Here is a 9,172-nt window from a genome sequence, read left to right as displayed (position 1 = left end):
TCTCCGCTAACTACATGACCCCCGGGCTCTGCCGATATGTGATATGCGATGGGGCTTCTAGACCTGATATATATATGTGTGTGTGTGTGTGTGTGTGTGTGTATTAAGGTTCATAAATCCCTTCGGATCCGCAATGTTACCATTCCCTTTGGAAACCCCCGACTTCAACGCTTTTATGGAGACATAAGGATATAAGCGAAAAACTTGTGTATCCAGCCATAAGGCTGGACTTGAAAATTAATGCGCTTGGTTTTATAATCATCGGCGGGTCCGGGTGGTTATGGTTTGCATTAACATGGATTCCGGACCCTGTCGACAGTGATGAGCAATGGGTCCCGGACCCAAAACATAATATACCTCTATTAATATGGCCGTCGGGTCCGGAATATTTATGCGCCCTTTATATATAGCTTTGGGGCTTGGCCGATTAGCGATTTGCGATGCGGTGGAGGACTTATTCACATCGCTCTTATTCATTCATGATAAACCAGCCTTCGCCCTTTGATCAAGGCAAAGTGCGATGAGCGAAAAGGGATGATTCATGTATGTTTTGCAAAGCACTTCGGCCATAAAGAGTTATGAATGAAAATGAGGTGTGTAGAGGGTTTTGTGCATTAAGTGCAAGAACGACCATAGTAAAGGTAGGGGCGATTATATATGTGGGCCTATTTTTCCAAAGACACTTATGAGGATTGAGAAAGGTCCGATGAGGGAAGGAGAGTGCAGGTTATAAATAAATTATGCTACAGAGATATTTTCAATGGGACGTCTTGACCATTAAGAATTGAAGGGTTAACCTGACATAGAGTTAGAGTTTCTGAGATGAAAGCAGATCATTCGGGGAAGTGAAAAACCCAGCTTCAAGGGGACCCATTTAAAATTTGCTATCAGAGCATGTTTTAATGGGGTGATAGTTGTGGCCACAACAGAACCCAGTTGTTGGAAATAATACTGAGAGGGGAGGGTGAATCAATATTATCACATCAATAAAACTTTTTCATTTCCATATTCAGATTCATATATGCTACTTCCACAACTTCTTATGATTCAGTTAGTTGATCCTTAATGAGTGCATTAGAACATTATAAACCATATTAACAGTAAACAGGTGCAGTAAAATAGAACAGATCATCACACATAAGCCACACACATGAACACCATGATATAAGGTGGAAACCCAATGTGGGAGAAAACCACCTGCTGCAAGTCATCTCAATCTTCTTCTTAATAAGAAAATCCTTTTACAATATTTCTGTACTGGTGCAGTCTTATACTAGTACGCAGGCTTCTACCTGCAGAGAGCTACAACCCTCTCTCGTTCTCCAGTCTTTCCTGGAAGGGAGCTACAACCCCCATAGTTCTTCTACTAGCCGATCCATTTACTAGTACGCAGGCTGCTACCTGCTATAATGCTCCAAAGTTTTCAACTGCTACTGGAAGGGAGCTGCCACCCCCTTAGCTCTTGTACTAGCTAAGATACTAGTACGTAGGCGCCGGCCTACAATCTTCTCTCCTCCAGGTACCACGCTTCATACATTTTCATACTGGATACTCCTGAAGCACAACACATAATCTGAAAGGCCACGTTTCATCCAATTTTCATACTGGACCCATTAATATCATTGAAGCACATAATCAATCAATATTCTGAATCACCCAAACACTAGATCAATACATATACAAGGATAATATATGTGTTAGCACCCAGATCTAGTCCATCAGATCACATAAATATGAGCCATTATGATCCTGATCCAATATTAGTTCTCATCCATCAATACTGAAGCTAAACACAATCAACCAAACAGGATATGTAGAATACTGACACCTTTAAACTGTCATCAGAACCCATCAACAACCAGAACCACCTGTGACTTCAAATATCATAGCTCAAATTGTATACGCTACTACAATGAACCAAACCTGCATACATACGCGCTTACACCAAATCCAACCCGCGTACAGATCTATAAATATTCAAACATGACTTGCAGCGATTTCAAACTCAAGTTATACCCAGTTCAGATCATTACAAGCGTCAGTATACAGATCTAGAATAAGCATAATCAAATTTATAGAGATAGTTCATTTCAAACCATTTGATCTCGATCTATCCTTAGATCTTGTTTTCCATCAACCGGTGAGATCCCTCTTTAGCTTAGATCCATATCTGCACCATAACCCAATCACAGTATCCCAGATCTAGCACTTTATCAGATATTCAATAATTCAGATGATGCTTTGCCAAATGATCTCCTTCCTCTTTTATAGCCTTAGTCCTTTCTCAATACCACGGTCCAAAACCATAGGATCAAAAAACTGTTGGACTAATACCATGAACCAACCATGAAAGTGCGTGAGATCAACACTTTTGGATGCAATACCACAGACCAAAACCATAGGATCAAAAACTGTTGGACTAATACCATGAACCAACCATGAAAGTGCATGAAATCAACACTTTTGGATGCAATACCACGGACCAAAACCATAGGATCAAAAACTGTCGGACTAATACCATGAACCAACCATGAAAGTGTGTGAACTTTTCTCTTGCATGAAGGGAACTTTTCTCTGCATGAAAGTGCGTAAACTTTTCTCTACATGAAATAAACTTTTCTCTGCATAAAAGTGCGTGAACATTTCTCTACATGAAATAAACTCTTCTCTGCATAAAAGTGCGTGAACTTTTCTCTACATGAAATAAACTTTTCTCTGCATAAAAGTGCATGAACTTTTCTTTACATGGAATAAACGTTTCTCTGCATAAAAGTGCGTGAACTTTTTTCTACATGGAATAAACTTTTCTCTGCATAAAAGTGCGTGAACTTTTCTCTACATGGAATAAACTTTTCTCTGCATAAAAGTGCGTGAAATTTTCTCTACATGAAGGAAACTTTGTTGCACTATAATTTATCAAATAAATTTGCTGCACTATAATTTATCATTTGTGTGATTTGCCATCAAGGACAACACTTGTCTCATAATGCCAACAATCTCCCCTTTGGACTTGTCATACTGAGAATTGTCATCTGATATCTCTTCCATAGATTCATCTAGATATATATAAGTGAGTTGATCTTCTATGAGTTTTTTGCCATCAAGTACAACACATGCATCATAATGCCAACAATCTCCCCCTTTGGACTTGATAGCAACAATACCAAATCACTCTCCCCCTTTGACATCAAGGGCAAAGGGCGAACCAAGATATTCTCTTTCCTAGAAAGGCATTCCACTGTTCATACTCCCCCTGAGTACCTGTTGAAATCTCTGAATGAGCTCCCCCTTTGTATATGCCAAGGTGTACCAATCTGTTCATGCTACATGCTGAAAGCTCTGCTCTTTCTGAATTGTGCTGTTCATGCTCCCCCTGTCTGTAAGCAAAGTCTGCAAAAAGGTGTTCTACAAGAACATGACTCTATACATCATACGTGACCTTCCTAGCACCAAATACTCATACATACATCCATCTCCCAACCAAGTGGGGATATACCAGAAAATGACAACCAAGTACATTACATCATTCATCCCAGGCATAGTGGGGAAACCAACATAGGCCGTTACATGACCTTGATATGACTGAAATATGTCATCAAATGACTACAATAGATAGAGACACACTATTACATCATGAGTCTTGATATGACCTTTACATCGAATGATATACATGACATTTATAACAGAGACCAAACACCTAAATAAGATCATGATAAACATCAGCAACGACACTGTATGATCTACTCCATAGCATATGTCAATAACAACTAGACCAACAACTTGTATTAGTGCATGAATCATCAAGGTATTTCCGTATCAACTCATCCTTTTGAACAGAATTCTGTATATACAGAATCATTCACATTCTATCATATGTGAGAAACACCATAGCCATCCAGATCTGCATGAACCAAGTATCATCAATTGGGAATATCTGCATTAATCAACATATGTATGAAACAACCTATCATATAGGTAAGAACTCATCATCATCATGTCTCCAGCAATGCAACTTTGAATAATCATCCATGTATCCATCCAACAATCCTCATCCATATATGTGCCAAGAACAATCATAATATATGGTCTTTATGCATATGATGACAACAACATATGAGTGACTCATCATCAAGTAAAGAAGATGTGAAATCAAGCTATGTACTTCTCCTTATCCTTATGAAGATCACCATGTAAGCACCATTAGAGAATCAACCACAAATATGATCTAAATATCAACTATGTAACCCCAAGAATCATCTCAACAACTCATAATCATAGCAAAATGAATCATTTATCCATATACGCATCATCACCAAGGACTATTAACCATAATGCCAAAAATTCATTAAAAGCATATTCTCCCCCTAAACCTGTGCCATCTTGGTTACTGTTAGATCTGATCATGCATATCGGCAAGAAGTATCAAGACATCATCATTATCAAGTTAGAAACAAAACACTTCTAACCATCAAGTCATTTCCACACATCATCAACAATTGTAACCATTATCAAACAACGCAAATAATAAACCAAATCATAACTGATCCTTTTCCTGAACCCGTCCCTTCTACCTTTCCTCAAACAATCATATATGCGACTATGCCATAACCAACTCGCGTATATACATGAATTCTCTTTAAGAAACTTGCATATGAGATTTAGGACACTGAAGTTTTACACTTCCAACTCCCTCTGATTCTGTTATGTCAGTATGTTGTGCTATGCCGCCTCTTTCTGACTGTACTTCTTTCTTCTTCCACATCTTCAGGTGTGATGATGATGTTTTCTCCTTTTGGTATGGTGCCCATACTTTGTTCCTGCATTCCTTAGCTATATGTCCAAGCTTGTTACATGTGTAACATCTTACATGTCTCATATTTCTTCTATAGCAATCAACAGCTTTGTGACCAAACATATTGCAAGCAAAGAAATATCCATTAAATGATTAAAGTACCTTGAATGTGATGATCTTTCTGCATGATGGTCTTCAAACCTTCTTCTTCTACATCTGGCTGCAACATGTCCAAGATTATGACATACATAACATTCAACATTATTCATAGGAGGAGTAAAAGATTTTCTTTGAAGAATTTCTTTCCTTGGTTGATGATGAGATTGACCTTTCATCTCCTTATTGAGCATTTCAGATTTTGCAGTCGAGTCCCTTGTCTTACTTTGTGAACTAGGTTCACCTTCAATAGATTCATGAAAACCAAGACCAGTTTTGATAGCAGGAGACCTTTGACTATTAAGAATATCATCCAAGACTTTAGTACTATCTTGAAATCGTAACAGTTTATCCTTTTCTTCTAATTTATATTTTAGAATATTTACCTCAACTTGATGTTGCTCTTCCTTTTCAAGATACTGCTTCTTCATGTTTTCTTCAGCATTTCTTTCTTCTTCCAACTGACGTCTTAGTTCAAGAACTTCATTTTCATGAGCTTGGAGTAGTTCTTTATTCTGCTTCTTTAATTCTTCAAGATCTTATTTTAGCGAGCGGATCGTGGCTTCAAGACTTTCATAGTAACTGGATCTATCTCTGAGTTTCTTGATGGTTGTTCTTCTTTCATTGACTTCATCTCTTAGTGATGTTACTTCATCCTGCAACTTTTGATATTTGTCCTTGAATAACTTCCTTACCTTGTTTCCTTCCTCTATTTGAGCTTTTAGTTTGGCAGCTTCTTCTTTGAAGACACATTCCCTTTTGTTCAATAGATCTTGTTGATCTCTAATTTTGTTTGTAAGCCTTTTAAATTCTGCTAGTTAAAGAAGTCTTTGTATGGGTTAAAACAATCGCCAAGGATGTGGTATCAGAAATTTGATACATTTATACGGGGGCTTTACTTAACTATAAGCAAAGCAGATCACTGTGTGTATTTTAAATTAATTGGTGATCATGTTATTTATATTGTCTTGTATGTGTATGATATGTTGCTGGTTGGAAATGACAAATAAATTATCTAGGATTTGAAGACCCAATTGTCCTCCAAATTTGACATGAAAGATCTTGGTGCTGCAAACTATATTTTGGGCATGGAAATTAAAAGAGATCGGGCAAAGAGGAAGCTCTAGTTGAACCAAAGGAAGTATGTCGAGACAATACTGCAGAGGTTTAATATGCAGGAAAGTAAATCGGTGAAGGTTCCTATTCATGTAGGTGTGAAGTTATCTGCTAAAAAGTGTCCCAAGACACAAGAAGAGGAAGAGGACATGTCCCATGTTCCATATGCAAGTGCAGTCAGTAGCCTGATGTATGCAATGGTATGTACTAGACCAGACATTGCACATGCAGTGGGAGTATTGAGAAGGTTTATGTCAAAACTAGGGAAGGAGCACTGGACAATAGTGAAGCGAGTTGTCAGGTATTTGCGTGGCACTAGTGATTATGGTTTTTGCTACCAAGGAAGACCAGGATTGGAGAGAGTGTTGGATATTCGTGGCTTTGTTGATGCAGACTGGGCTGGAGATATGGATCAGAGAAGATCTACAAGTGGGTATGTGTTTAACCTATTTGGAGGTGCAGTCAGTTGGATGAGTAAGAAACAATCTGTAGTGGCACTATCAACTACAGAGGTAGAATACATGGCAGCCACTCATGCAAGCAAGGAAGCAGTTTGGTTGCAGAGATTGTGTTCAAGTATGGGGTTAGTACAGGGATCTATAAGGATAGATTGTGACATCCAAAGTACAATTTTCTTGGCAAATAACCCTGCATATCATTCAAAGACAAAGCTCATTGATGTTTAGTATCACTTTGTGAGGGATATGATAGAAGACAAAAAGGTGTTACTAGTAAAGGTGGACACTTTGAAGAATACTACAGATGCATTGACAAAATCTGTGAGCTCTGAGAAGTTCTCTTGGTGTAGAGAAACAATGGGCATTGTAGGGTTAGATAAATGACTAAGCTCTCTTGTGGTCCCCTGTGGAATGAAAACAACAAGTGGGAGAATGTTGGGTTGTGTTATATTCTTTCCATGACTAGCTCCCCTAGTTAATTGGGGGGTTAGAGGGGGGGCCAGAGCCCCTGCTTCGTTGCACTGATTATGCAATAGGGGGGTCATAGGGGGTTTGAGGGGGTCGATTAGCCCCCCTCTACAAGGTCTAGGGTAGTGCCCCGAGGAAATTTTTTTTGGACCCTATATTAGGTGGGCAGACCTACCTACGGTTTTTTGTGCATGGTTTTCGCACATGGTTTTGGGCGCGATGGTTTTTAGTTCATGGTATTAGATGCTTCGGCATGTAGAAATATGTATTGTAACATTGAACGAAACATAATGAAAAATCAATCTGGTAGTCCCGATTTTGGGATCCAGGGGAAAATCTCTATGTATATTTGTTTTATGTGTTATGCTCCACGACTAGCCCACGTAGTTAACCAGGAGGTTAGAGGGGGGGTGCAGAGCCCCCCCTTCATTACACCGATTGCGTAGCAGGGGGGTCACAGGGGGTTTGAGGGGTGCAGTTAACCCCCCTCTATGGGGTCTGGGGCAGCGCCCCAGAAAAATTTATTTTTTGGACCCTATATTAGGTTGGGCGAACCTACCTATGGTTTTGTGCATGATTTTTGCACATATGTTTTTGGACACAATGGTTTTCAGTCCATAGTATTGGATGCTTCAGCATGTATAAATATGTATTGTAACATTGAAAGGAACATAATGAAAAATCAAGCTGGTAGTCTCGGTTTTGGGATGCAGGGGAAAATCTCTCTGTATATGTGTTTTATGTCTTATGCTCTCGCATTATTTATTTTCTGTGTTTTAGAATTCGTATGCAGGTAATTTATGTATAGGGTTAAAACCTACACCCACAATGGGTCATTCTTAAGGAATTGTGGGAGGTGAAACACATCGATAATGCAAATCGCTGATAATTCGAGCCCTCAATGTTAAAGTGTCAGGGGAGGCCGAAATCAGTTTACAAATGAAATGCCTGTGAAAATAGGGTTGGGCAAGCCATTTTCTCTCTCCTCTAGGGGGGCCACATGGCAGCATATGATTGGTCCTCAAAGTTGACATGGCAACTGACGTGATTGCTAATGTGGCAATACAGAAGCTGATGTGGTCGTATGGCTGGACATGTGTCACTTAGTTTTGACATTTTCAAGGGTCTTATGGGGCCATTTTTGGGTGACACATGGTAGTGATGATGTCACCCCACAGATAGGCGATTGGTGATCACACAAAGTGTAAGACTCTTTCCCGTGCCGATATTCCTCCCTGGCTGCGACTGCGATAAGGAAAAGGGTCCCTGGATGTGATGTTTCATAGGTTATATTTTATAAGGATTTCACGTCTTAGATATTGGCCGATGTGGTATAAAGAGTTATCAAAGGTGTTCCATGTTACAAATGAAAGGTCCCCTGGATAGCAGTTGAGAGCCTTAGCCCTCAAGGGCTAAGCGCTCGGTCACAACCCATGGTCAAGTGATATGAATAAGCAGAAAGGGGTTGAAGCAAAGGGGGCCCAAGGGGAAATCAGAGCGCACCTGTTTCATGATATTTCAGTGATAGAGGCCCACATCCAAAGGATTTCTTGTTACGTCGTAAATGCAACCCTAGGTGTATCAGAGTGTTGAAAGGATTTTGCAGAGCTCTTAATGCAGATGGGTCAGAAACTATATTATTAAATAGAGTATGGGCAACATTAAACCAGTATGGGAGGCTCACAAAAACTTAATGACTCAATATGGAGCCTCACTCCTCTACATAGCAAAGAACCACTGAGACAGGCACTTGCAACGACCCACTCCCCATTCCATAAAACTGGTCGTTCACACAGTAAAGGGAGAAATGATAGAAAATGACCCTGCAAGAGAGGAATGCATCACAACAGGGACATGGCTTGATCAGGGGCCTCCACTGGAACAGCAGGAGGACACCTTCTACATCTTTCCTTTTTCCTCCCTTTTGCATTAGTTCTTCAATTAACATTTATTTCAAAGAAAGGGATAATATCTCGATTGTAATCTTTGGGCAACAGAGCCTTACACTAGTCAAGACAAACAGTCTAGTAGACAGTTGGAGCTTAGGCCAAGATATTTGTTTTAAATGTAACCCAATCTCTTCCCCTCTTCTTATAAATATGGGAAAGAAACATTATACAAAGGGTTGGCGGGTTCCAAAATTTCTCACCCAATGGGTCTGAACTCTGTGATACCAATTTGG

Source organism: Pinus tabuliformis, chromosome X, assembly GCF_031772625.1.
Source record: "Pinus tabuliformis cultivar Carrire ecotype Pingquan chromosome X, CPIR1, whole genome shotgun sequence".
In the NCBI taxonomy this organism is placed as follows: Eukaryota; Viridiplantae; Streptophyta; class Pinopsida; order Pinales; family Pinaceae; genus Pinus; species Pinus tabuliformis.
The sequence above is the reverse complement of the archived record's forward strand: the minus strand, read 5'-3'. Positions refer to the sequence as shown.